The sequence below is a fragment of the Zosterops lateralis genome (genome assembly GCF_965231275.1).
Source record: "Zosterops lateralis genome assembly, chromosome: 12".
NCBI lineage: Eukaryota > Metazoa > Chordata > Aves > Passeriformes > Zosteropidae > Zosterops > Zosterops lateralis.
In genome coordinates, this window is record NC_139772.1 from 17339250 (window position 1) to 17351547 (window position 12298).

Sequence of the window (12298 nt, forward strand, 5' to 3'; positions counted from 1 at the left end):
ATCACACATTTTTCAAGACTGTTGTTTTCCTTTCTTCTTTAATAATTATTCCGAAGTGAACTGGTCATTTAAACAAAAAAATTGCATAGTCCAAGAGGTTACCTAATGTTTAAAGAGAGATGGAAATGTGTGTGTTGAAGAATATTTGAAAAAAAAATCTAAATCTTCCAACTTTTCTGGGTATTGTACTTCAAATTATTTAACTTTTTTTTGTTCTTATTGATAACATCATTCAGACATGTAAATATGAGAGATAAGCCCTGTTTATACTTAAATGTGTTACAAGATATGCATCTTTAGTTGAAGAGGGAGTGTTGTTATCAAACCCTGAGTGCAAATCCAGAGACTGTGAATGGGGGAAAAAGAGCCCCAATCGTGCTGAGACTGAGAAAGGCTGATTTAGACCAGTCCCAAGCAGCGACAAACCAAATCATCTGAGTGTGGAACTGTGACAGCTAAAGAAATAAGTATTTTTTAAATCTTCTGTACACCCCAGCCACCCCCAGGCTTACTCTTTTAGGAGTTTTGCATCTGTAGGTGCAGGAAGCTTTCAGAGAGATATCTAATTAAATTCTCACTTTGACCCTTAATTTTCATTGCTTTTCCTGCCTCCTCAATATCAACAGCAATCAGAGAAAGCTGCTCATTTGACTTTCAGAGCTGGGCTGGGAATGTGCAGCTTTGGGGAGCAGCCTGCCTTTCAGTGGCAGAAACTGTTGTCACCATTATTAATGGTGACTTTTGCTCTCTTCACAGGTTCTTACCATGCACCCACCATGATCTCCATGCACACAAATACTGCAGCCTACAGAGGGGTGGAAGGCAGATTTACAAGTTTAGGATTTCATTGACTGCAGTTCCTCAGAGAAAATTCTGACTTTTGGGGAGGGGGTTATTTTAGGATTGTTGATTTGCTCCTTGAAAATCTGCCTGATGAGCAGTTCTGACACAGTTACTGAGCTGTGCAAGGAAATCTAGCAAAAATAACAATCCCTTCACCTGGAATGTTCAACAGGTTCTGGTTAAGTGCTTCTGTCTCAGGTGATTAAAAAAGTTTCCTCCACTCCAAGTCTTTGTTATTAATGCTGTAATAATTTGGTTACACAAAGCCATAAACTTATATACACACATATATATAACATACAATGGAAAGAAGAGATACTTGTAAAATCAAACCACCACTATGTGGTCTTGCTTGTTGATTGTGGGGATTCATGAGAGTGAGACAAACTTAATTAGCATATCTAGTCTGGTGACTAGGATGCCTTGGAGAGGACAAACAGAACTTTGAGCTCATGAGAAGATGGGATTAGAAACCTGCTTAAAGAAGAAGATTCAATCAACCCCCTACGATGAAGATGTTGAAAAATGTATGAGTTGTTTGTATGATCTTTTAACCTAATTGTTGTAGTAGAAATTATTAACCTTACTGAAATGGTATATAAGTTATTGGAAAACCTGAGTAAAATTGGATTCTGATCATGGTCTTCCCGTCTCTCCATCAATCGCTGATAGTTGGTTAAATGGATTATAATTTGCCAGGCCTGGGAATGATGTGAATTCCAGAGAGGCCAAGGAATCTGCTGCCTGTTTGGTAGCTAGGGTTAAAGAGAAGATAAAATGTGAAGCAAGCAGCTTGGGGGACTTTCAAAAGGGAGGGATTTGTGAAGGCTGATTGCTGGTACAGATACAGCTACATGTGATAAGCCTAGTTTTATGTCTGTATTTACATATTAATTGTAATTCATCTATGGCATAATTAAAGATGCTCGATACAGGGTTTTATCCAAACATCACTTGCATCAACAATAAGCTGAAGATTTTGGAGTATTGGCAGTGGATTCACTTAAAATGCTGTGATGGCTCTGATTGCCTGGGGTTTGTGGCAGGCAACTCTCTTCTTTAAGGATTCTCACTACAGCTTTTCAGACATTCATGTGCAGAGATGTATGATACAGAAATGTCAATTTAAATGAGCATAAAGTGAACAACCTAGAAACCCACATTATTATTACTTATTCTTACTACTTCTGTAATCACTATCAAGCATCTGTAATGCCACAAATATGTCTCCTGAAGCTGTGTAAAAGGAGAGGAGTATCTAATGAAAGGAAAGGCAAAGAGACAGACTCTAAAAGCTCATTAAGCTGCTGGGTATTTGTTGTATTTCAGGCATGTAAGTAATTTCATTGGCTTCACTGAGATTTCTGGAGTAGATCCACAGAGCAAAACTGGATAAATGCTATTTCTTACCCAGTTAATAGTCACAGAGGAAACAAAAGGAGGACAAAAGGAGACTGTGTAAATAGGACATCAGAGAAGGCAAAAAAGGGACTTTAGGGAGAGGTGAAATGGCACGGTCAGAGGGGCAGAGCATGTCACAGGAGTTATGCAGAAAGGGCACACCAGGACCTCAAAGAGGACAAAAAGAGATTGATCTCAGCTGCTGCATCATCCAAATCCCAGCTGATAAAATTGTGTCCATGGTGCAGGGAACCTGGCAGGGCTGATCCACACACATCTGCAAATGGCCATGGTCTTTTACATTCCATGTGCAATTTGTTCTGGCTGTTTCTAATCTGATCCTTAAACAAATTATGGGTCTGCTTTTGGCCAAATATCTCTTTCTGTAGTCCATCTGCTTCAGACATTTCTCTTAATAGAACAGAATAGAGTAGGATAGAATAGAATGATCATTCTGTGATCTATTTACCTTGGGCAAAGGCATCCTTTTTTTCCATTGATTTAAGAGGCTAAACTGTGGGCTATCATAGATTGTACAAATCCCCTTAATTAGTATTCCAAAAATATATTTAGAATCAGTTCCATGTCAAAATCAAACCTGAATGTTCTGTGGAAGTGGAGGGTTAGCAGAGCCAGAGTATCCATGAGCTACTTTTTCCCGCTCCCAAATCTCTCCATGTTTTAAAAGCATAAACTGGGATGCTACACCCCAGACACTTTATTTCTCTTGCTTCCATATCATTATCATTGTTAAGATCAACTCATTTTTGTCTGTTTCTCTGTCCTTTAGTCAATGAGACAGGTTTTAAACATCAGCCCCTTCCTCACTCACTGTTGCACACAAATCATCCAACCTTGTTGTCAGTTCCTGGTTCATTGGTAATAAATATAGATTAGAAATGTTATTTCCAGATCAGGAGTATGTATTCAAAACTCTGTGTGCATGAACAGATGGATGCCTGCTAGATCCAGAGGTGGTTACATTCAAGACTTCCTTATCTGTGGGATTTTGGGGGATTTTTGGTGGGTTTTTTTTTTGTTTGTTTGTTTGTTTGTTTTTCCTAACAAGGGAGATTGAGCTACATATAATAAAATACTGGTACAGTAACAAAGGTTAAATAATTAATATAAAAATATCTATTCAGAAGCATACAATAATTTACATTCCAACCCCGAATATTTAAAAATTAATAGAAAATATTAGCATGTTAATAATTGAAATCACAGGAATGTATAATGAGATTGCACTTACTGCAGTATATTACCCATTATCTGCAGCCTGGTAGGAAAATGTTTAACCTCAGAATAAATAGGATGTGCATTCTCTGAGCCCCTAAGGCTTTGTTACTATTAAACCAATGTGATCCTTGAAAACACATACACGTGCACATCTTGTGGAATTAGAAATACAACATGTACTCTCATAGCAATTTCCTTTGTCTGAAAATAGTCCTTTTATCCGTAAATCTGGGAGGGAAAAATGAAAGCGCTGAAGAGTGACTTAACTACAAAAGAATGCAATAAAATTAGCACTACATGAATGTCATTTTTCTGAGATTTTCACTGTTTCACATACAGTTTCCTTTATCTTTCAGGAAATTCTGGTGTAGCAGCTCAGCAAGCTCACAGCAGAAACAACATAATGACTTTTTTTGGTCAAATGGTTTATGACTTCACACCTACACTGAGAGCTTTAACCTCTATCCATATTTATATTTGTCCTCTATTTCTTCAATTCAAACGTCCTTTCAGAGAAGATTGGTTTCATGCAGAGTAGATAAAAATCAGAACCCATATCTCACATGCAATAAATTCATCATATTTATTATATCCCCAACACTGGTGAGTTAGAAGGGGGAAAAAAATCAGTTTTTAGTCCCTAACATTTAATTCATATTCTTCTTACAGCTAAAACTGTAAAAAGGAGCTGGGAAGAAGAAGGGCATATTTTGTTTGTTTTTTCCCTTCCAGTCTGTGTGTTTTCCAGAGCTGCAAACATTGAAATATTCATATTAGGAAGGGTGCTAAGTTGCTGTGGCCCAGAATGATGAGAAAAGGAGTGACAGGATGATTACAAAGGGTCTGGTGCAACTGTGCTTGTTAAACAGGGAATGGAGCTAACAAATCCAGCAATGCACAGGTCCAGACACTGCCCAGGCATGGGCACAAGGGGGTTGGAGAGGCTGTTGTTGCTGCTACAGCTGGAAAACCCTTTGGCCAGCTGGATGTGTGTGATGGGAATGCTCTGTGGGACAGGGCTGGTGCTGCCCCAGAGGGGGAAACAGCCTCCTCTGGCCTCCAGGTGACAACTGAACCCTCACAGCAAAGAGCAAGGCCAAGGAATACATGCAGGTAGAAAATGAAACTTTCTTTTTCCATCATAAGTGTAGCAGTGTAGAGTTTGCCCACTAATCCCTAGGAACACTGTTTGGAGTTTACAAAGCATTTAGCACCAACCTCTGATTTGGCCAAGAATCTCTGACTCACTTGAGCTTAAAGAAGCCCCCAAGAGAGCACTCCCAGGCCTTGTTGAGCCAGAGGTGTTCCTGTACCTCAAAAAGTGCCTCTTAAAAATATTAAGTAAAAATAATAATAGACTGAAGTTATTTGGTTGCTTTTAATAATTTATTCTTATCTTTCCTAAGCACAGTAATGCCGGCACATGTTTTTCAAGTTCTGAGTAAACTTCATACAGGAAAATACAGGGCAAAAATGCTCTATAGACCACAAGGGATATAAATCCTTTATGGGTTCAGTATGGATTTATTCTATTTGAACATCTGACCCTGTTATGAAAGATTTACGTGGAGGAGTAAGTCAAGTATAATCATTTTCAATGATCTGGAATTACTCAGCCTACGTGAAATACTTGTTTATTGCTCTGTTGATGTTTATGTGAGAAACTAATAGATTTTTCTTGAAATATTAATGTGGAACAATAGAAAGGATTGAAAAAATATCTGGTTTGTGCTGCTCTGTGTTAAAATTAAATGCTGCATCATAGGCTACAGTGTTTTGTCAGTTCTGGGCATGAAATGCCACTGCCTTTTACTGCCCAGCCCTGTCTCAACAGCACTGGGAGGTTTGGTGTGATAGAAGGTCAGTGTTGTTTGCAGCTCAGTGTCTTGGCTTCTGAAGGCACAGAGGAAATCTTGGGGGTTTAGAAAATCTGATTCCTCCCATCTGTGAATCCTTCTTAATTTCTGATAAGCATAGCTGAAATTCACATCCTCTCCTAAATTATGTTGACTGCTGTATTTCTGTGTTGTGCCAAACTCCTTGTTGTGCTTTGAGATGAAAGCAGAGTAGACTCTGCTGTCATTAGACATCAATGGCATTACTTAAGACACAGAGACTTTTCTTTCATCCTGTCACACCTGATGTTTTTCAGAGTGTGTGTGACCAGAGGAAAAACACCCCATGCTGAAGCTGTCTAAGGAACCCGACAGTGTGAGAACAGAGTCAGTGATGCTCCTCAGTTCCTGCACTTCAGGGAAGTGCACTGCTGGTAAATCAAAATATTGAGCTGAGCTGGGCCATTTTGTTTACCAAAGGTGCACATTCTCTTCTTTTTCTCTGTCTATTGACTAAAGCTGCCTTACTGGTAGTTGTAGTACTTTGTCAGTTACTAACCTCTGGACTTTCTCTTTTTAATGTTTGTTATCTGTTGAGGTGGTTTTACTGAAAGTCACAGAATCCCAGGATCCCTGAGAAGCCCCTTCAGCCCATGGAGTCCCAGCTGTGCCCCAGGCCCACCTTGTCCCCAGCCCAGAGCACTCAGGGCCACCTCCAGCCCTTCCTGGAGCACCTCCAGGGATAGATCCAACACCTTTCAAGGCCTGAGCATCCTTTCCATGCAGAAATTCCTGCTGCTGTCCAAGCTGAGCCTCCCTTGGCACAGCTTGATGCCATTTCTTCTTGTCCTGAAGAGAAGACAGAGAAAAATAAGGAGTCCTACTCTCCTTTGTATCCTCCCTGCCTGAAGATATACAGTCCCTAGAACACCTATTCCATAAAAAAAAAAAAAAAAAAAAAAAAAAAAAAAAAAAAAAAAAAAAAAAAGGAGTATATCCTAAAAGAGCGTAAAATAGATCCTTGAAGTGTAAAATTGAACCAGTTAGAGGTCAATATACAAGGGAAAAAATGTTAATATGGAGAAAAAGTCCAATATCCCCTGCACCTACATGAAGGACCAAACAGATTTGGGGAACAGATGTGAATCCTGAGGGCAGCTGGATGTCGAGACAAGATTATCTCAGGTAAGTAAAGGCAGGTGCTAGAGGCAGTCTGTGTGTGACTGTGTGCTGGCCAATGTGAGGAATCAGGACAAGCAGCTGTGAGTGCCTGGAGTCACCCTGATACAACCAGCTCAGAGACATAACCAAAAAGTTTCCAAATGCCAGAGCACCAGGACATTAAACTTTTAAAAAGCCAGATATTCAATGAATTGGAATTTAAAGCCTGGAATCAGACGTTACGCAGGAAAACCATTGTGGAGAAGTAAATGATATTTGAAGGGCAAGTGGTAAAGAAATATCATTAAATAAAAATGTGAATTCCTGTAATAAACCTGAAACTGCTGTGATTATTAATAATCAGAAAAATAAGGAGGAACAGGTACGTGAGCAACTGGGAAGACAGGCTGGTGGCTCTGCGATTTTTGGTGAGTTAAATCATGGAGAAAAATCGTTAGGGAGAAAAGCACCAGGGAGCCAAGCTGCATTTCACATCCATAACAAGGGAAAAAGTCTTGGGGAAAACATTTGCACACAGTAGGACAATACAATGGGAGAAATGTCAAGGAAAATTAGTCATGATTCTATGATGCAAAGAGCTCTTTTATTGTACACCAGTTAATTTATATATACTCCATTTTCAATTTATATATACTGAATTTTACAAGCCACGCAATCGTCCCACTTGTTTCATCGCACTGCTTTAATTAAAAGCAACACATAAACATCCACTTCTCTGCAAATCCCTGTAAAAAAACACTCAGATTTAAATGCTTATCTTATATCAGATTATTGATAGGTTTTGCTAAATTGGTATAAATGGATCTGGGAGCATTTCCAGAGAGATTATAGGGATTCAGTTCATGCAGCCCAGGCAGTGTGTGCTTAAATACTTATATGTGTGTTTATCAATAATGTGTGCATATATTCATGTATAAGGACTTTACTGTATGAGACACTTCACAGTGTTAATTTAGATTTTACTATGATTTTACTCTGCCTGACATAATTTTTCACTGTTCAGAGATTTTTCATTTGAAAAGAAAGCCTAAAAAGAGACAAATATTTTTGTCAAAAAATTCATTTTCCTCTACTGTGAGCTATCAGATAATTTTGATCTTCAACCATCTAATCAAACTTCTACATTAGGAAAAGAAACAATAAAATATTCCTTAATGTTTTCCCTATTTTGTTTCTTTCAAGCAGAACTCCAGGTTTTCAAGACAAAGTTAGCTCACATTTGAGAGAATTACTGTTCCAAATATTTCAGATAGGAACACAACCACCTTCCAGGCTTGTGATTCAGAATCTGTGATTTTATTCCAATCTCATGGTTTCAATTATATTGAATTACAGATTTAATGTCCTTAATGCAGATATGTTTCAAGTATCTTGATCCTCCACCCCTTCTCCTCTGCAAAATTACTTAGAAATTATAGAAGCCATGGGCTTAATTTTAGTACCTCACCTAGATCATCAGAGACCTGAATTAGAGAAAATTCCCAACCTCGATGCTCCAAAAATTAACTTTTTTTCAAGTGTCTACATCAAAATTAGAGAAAGTGAGGCATCCATGAGAATGAGTTACTTTGGAAATGGCAGCCTGTGTCTGAGAAGCTGTGAGGATTTCTGCTGAGAGCCGCAGGCATGAGCCAGCCAGCACATATGCCAGCAATAACAGTTCACTATTAATGAAGTGTCTTTTTTTCTGCCCATAATGAAATTAATTCCTGGCGTTAGAACTCTGCCTCTCATCGGGGAAAGTAAATAGAAGATGAACAGAAATGGCATTTATTCATTAAAATTGCAAAGTAGCAATTAAATCCTTCTCTCCTTTCCTTCTGGATCATCTGTTCCAAAGCATCCAGAGCGGGGCCGTCTCCTGGGTCAGGCTGAGCAGGGGATAACAGCCCCTTTTTGGACCAGCCTCTGATGTTTGGGGACTTGCCTGTATTTGAGCCTGTTTGTTTTCAATAAACAAACCCCCCAGAACAAATCCATGCTAAGGAACAACCTGGAGAAGTCAGAAAGCTCCACCATGGGTGGAGGGAGATTTTGGATCCCCGCAGCCAAGCCAGGACATGTAAGAAGAGTTGAAATGTCAGTCTGCCCCAGAGGACAAGGTTTTTCATCTCAGCCACCACAAACCAGCACACAGGCTGAGCTGGGCACCTCCCTATCTCCTCACTGCATCTCAGATCCGACCCCAAACCACTCCTCAAGAGGTTTTAAGGAACTGTGAGGTGTCCAGGAAGGATCCCAGCCCCTCAGAAGTCCAGGGGCAAAGGAATCAGAGCAGTTTGCTGACAGTCCTCACCCATCAGACATTCAATGTCACTGTAACACTTCAGCCAAAAGCGATTGTCAATGAGAGTTAAGTATCATCATCCTTATAACACACTTCTGAGCACAAGTGCAAAACAGGGAAGGCATTTTTGAGCTCACTCAGCTCCTGTGAAGCTCTGCCAGGACACAGACCCGTCACGGTGAATGTTTCATTAGCAACATCTGTTCTTTTTGACGTCCCAATTTCTACACTTCCTTCCACTTTTCTCCCGGTGACATGGATCTGGCACAGCCACTTTGGTCTGCCCTTTAAACCTTCCCTGTGCTAAGAAATGTCTTTTTTATTCCCTGATAGACACTCAGATGGTAAAAGGGGCATACAGGACACCGACAACAAATTGGTTCCATAAGTAGCTGCCGGTATCCTGCAGTGAGTCGGTCTGAGCTGGACGAATTAAGAAGTCCAAGGTGATACTCCTCTACCTCTCCCCCCACATCATTTGCTATCATTCCATATGTTCCATCCTCTTCAGAAAAGGTACATGTCAGCCTAAAATAGTTCAGAATTTATCTCCTTTCTGGGAATGACAAACGCCTTATGAAGATGAGGAGTGTGACAAGGATTATTTATCTCATTACTCTCGTATCAATCATACAGCAGGGTAAGGCAAAGGCATGGACAACAAACCACAGGTGGACAGTTAAATGGGATGCTGGCACAATTAAATATATTACCTACTAATACAAAGCCAGCTTCCTCTGCAGCCACATGAGCAACAATCTGAAAAAAAAACCCCAAACAAGCAGCAGAACTGAATGATTTTACTGCTGCCCAGTAAATCATTATAAGCTACACAAGTCATAACATCCTGGAGTCTTTCTGCCGTGTGATATTTTACCTGAATAATAAGTCTGAGATTGGTTTAATAGTTTATTGCTGAAACACTAATTTAATTAAAATATTCTCGGAGCTCTCCAGCAGTAATGCAGTGTGGATTTATATCTACATTCTGCCTGGGGTCTCAGTGAAATTGCATCAGACTTGCCATGTGTGTGGCAATCTAAATCTGCAAATGTAAATGCTGAAGCTTCTTGCCTTACCAATTTTTCATCCATCGAGATACTGCACAATAGCATCAGCCTCTTGAAATGGGAGATCTGAAAACTTCAATTTGGATTTTTATACCAGGAATTTGTTGCTCCTCATATAATGCTTTGATACTGATGGATTTTGGCTTCTTTTTGTTTCTCTCTTTCTAGTTAAATAAATTTTACCAAGAGATCTCCAATCAGTCTTTTTTCTGTAATGTCCATTTTCTTAGTGTTGAAGCATACAGAAAAGCACTGCAGATGTGTATGGAAAGCATATGGAGACAGGGAAATAGCTGTTATAATACAACATCAGAGGAAGCACCATAATGCTTAAATGGGAGCTGGGAACTCAGAATTCAGAAGATCTGCCTGTAAGCAGCTACCCAAAACCCCTGACTTTGTGTCATATTTATTAGTGGGTGTTAAATGATAGTATAGGCAGGGAAGAGCTACTTTTGCCTTTCTTGGCACCCATAAAGGCTCAGCACCAGCACTCATCTATATTAATGGCCAATAGAAAACTTCCTGAATTACCCCAAAGGCTTTGGATCAGGCCCTGGTATTAAAAGTGCTTTATATTTTTGAAATCTCTAGTTAATAAATAAGGGGCCAGCAGATGCTACAAGAAAACAAAGCAGTATAGTTCCTGGGATTTATTAACCAATAAAACTTGCTGTTATTGTGAACTGCAAATGGTTTCCTCTGTGCAGCTCTTTACATCAGTTTTTAACAGCTCCTATAGAGAAGAAATCCTTTTTCATTATGTTATTGGTGTACCTGGCCCCAGGTAAGTGGACAGAGAAATGTGGGACAATTGGGGACATCTAAAACACTCAGCCCCAGGGGGCAAAAGAGTGTACATGAGGAAGTGCAAACAACCACAACAAAGCCCACAGCCTGGGGAAGAGGAAATTGAGCACTTGTTACAGGAACAATCCTCAAAAGCTTCTCAGGCTCCTGTTTGGCTGCCTGTGACTGGGATATCTGGGCTGGTGGGAGGGGAGCTGGGGACAGAATGTGACCAAAGCAGGTCTGTCCTGCCCTGCCTGGTCACACCTCACACAGGGTGGGAGGGCTGGTGTTTGTCATCCTTCCCCAGACAAGATACAATTTCTCTTGAAGGAATGTAAAACTGAGTGACTCCAACGGTGCTGGACTTCAAAGATTTAAAACGTGAGGAAGGCTGGAGAAATGTTAATGCACAGCCAGCCCGATAAAAGCAAAGATGATAAATTTCTCTTCAGTTTGCAAAAGATTTAGGAATTAGAAATATGTCTCTCAGTCATTTCTCCTACTTTTTCTCATTCCTTTTATTACCACGTTAAATAATGCCACTCTGGGCAAATCACACAGTGGCAAAGGGTCTGGAGGGGTGAGCTTGGGTAGTAAAACTGTATAAAAAACTGTCACCACGCATGCAGAGGCATTTATGTGCAAAATATTCTTCTGCAAAATTTGGATTAAAAGGCAAAATTGTGTTCCCAAAAGAGGAAAACTGAAACATTGTTTCAATTATTTCAAGAATGCATGGGGTTGTTTTGTCTTTTAAATATTTCACCTGCATGTTATTTATATTTCAAACCACAGTGTATTTTGTTTTCATTAGAAAAAGTTGACACATCAGCAGCTTGAAATAATTTTTTTCAGTATTTTTCCTGAAGCAAGAAGTTCAAAAATGCTAGTTTTTTCCAAATGTTAACATTTTCCGAAGGAGAAAAAAAATCCTCCAAAGGTCTATTTCAGCACCATTCTGTGCAGCCTGACACAGCTTGATCCAAAGGCCACTGAAGTTAATGAAATTACATTTGTTGGTTTTGGTTGTTGATTTGGGGGTCAAGTCTTTTACTGACCAGAAAGAGACTGAAATTCTGCTGTGGTAACCTGCACTGGACACTGACCGCTGGCCAAAGAGGGGTGGAACTGCTCCACAACTCAGAACTGCTCTGAGCTGAGACAGGCAAAGCTGGTTTGCAGACTCCAGGTGTAGAGGACAGGAGTGCAGCAATTTCACTGGATAGATCTGCACCCTAAACAGTTTCCAGAGAGCCCTGGAGGGGCTGGGGGTGTCCAGGGCAGGGAAGGGGGCTGGGGAAGGGTCTGGAGCCCCAGCAGGGGCTGAGAGAGCTGGAAAGGGGCTGAGCCTGGAGAAAAGGAGGCTCTGCACAAGCCCCTGACAGGAGGGGACAGCCGGGGGGGTCGGGCTCTGCTCCCAGGGAACAGGGACAGGAGCAGAGGGAACGGCCTCAGGCTGGGCCAGGGGAGGCTCAGCTGGGACAGCAGCAGGAATTTATGCATGGAAAGGGTGCTCAGGCCTTGGCAGGGGCTGCTCAGGGAGCTTTGGAGTGCCCATCCCTGGAGGTGTCCCAGGAAGGGCTGGAGGTGGCCCTGAGTGCTCTGGGCTGGGGACAAGGTGGGCACAGCTGGGACTCCATGGCCTGGGA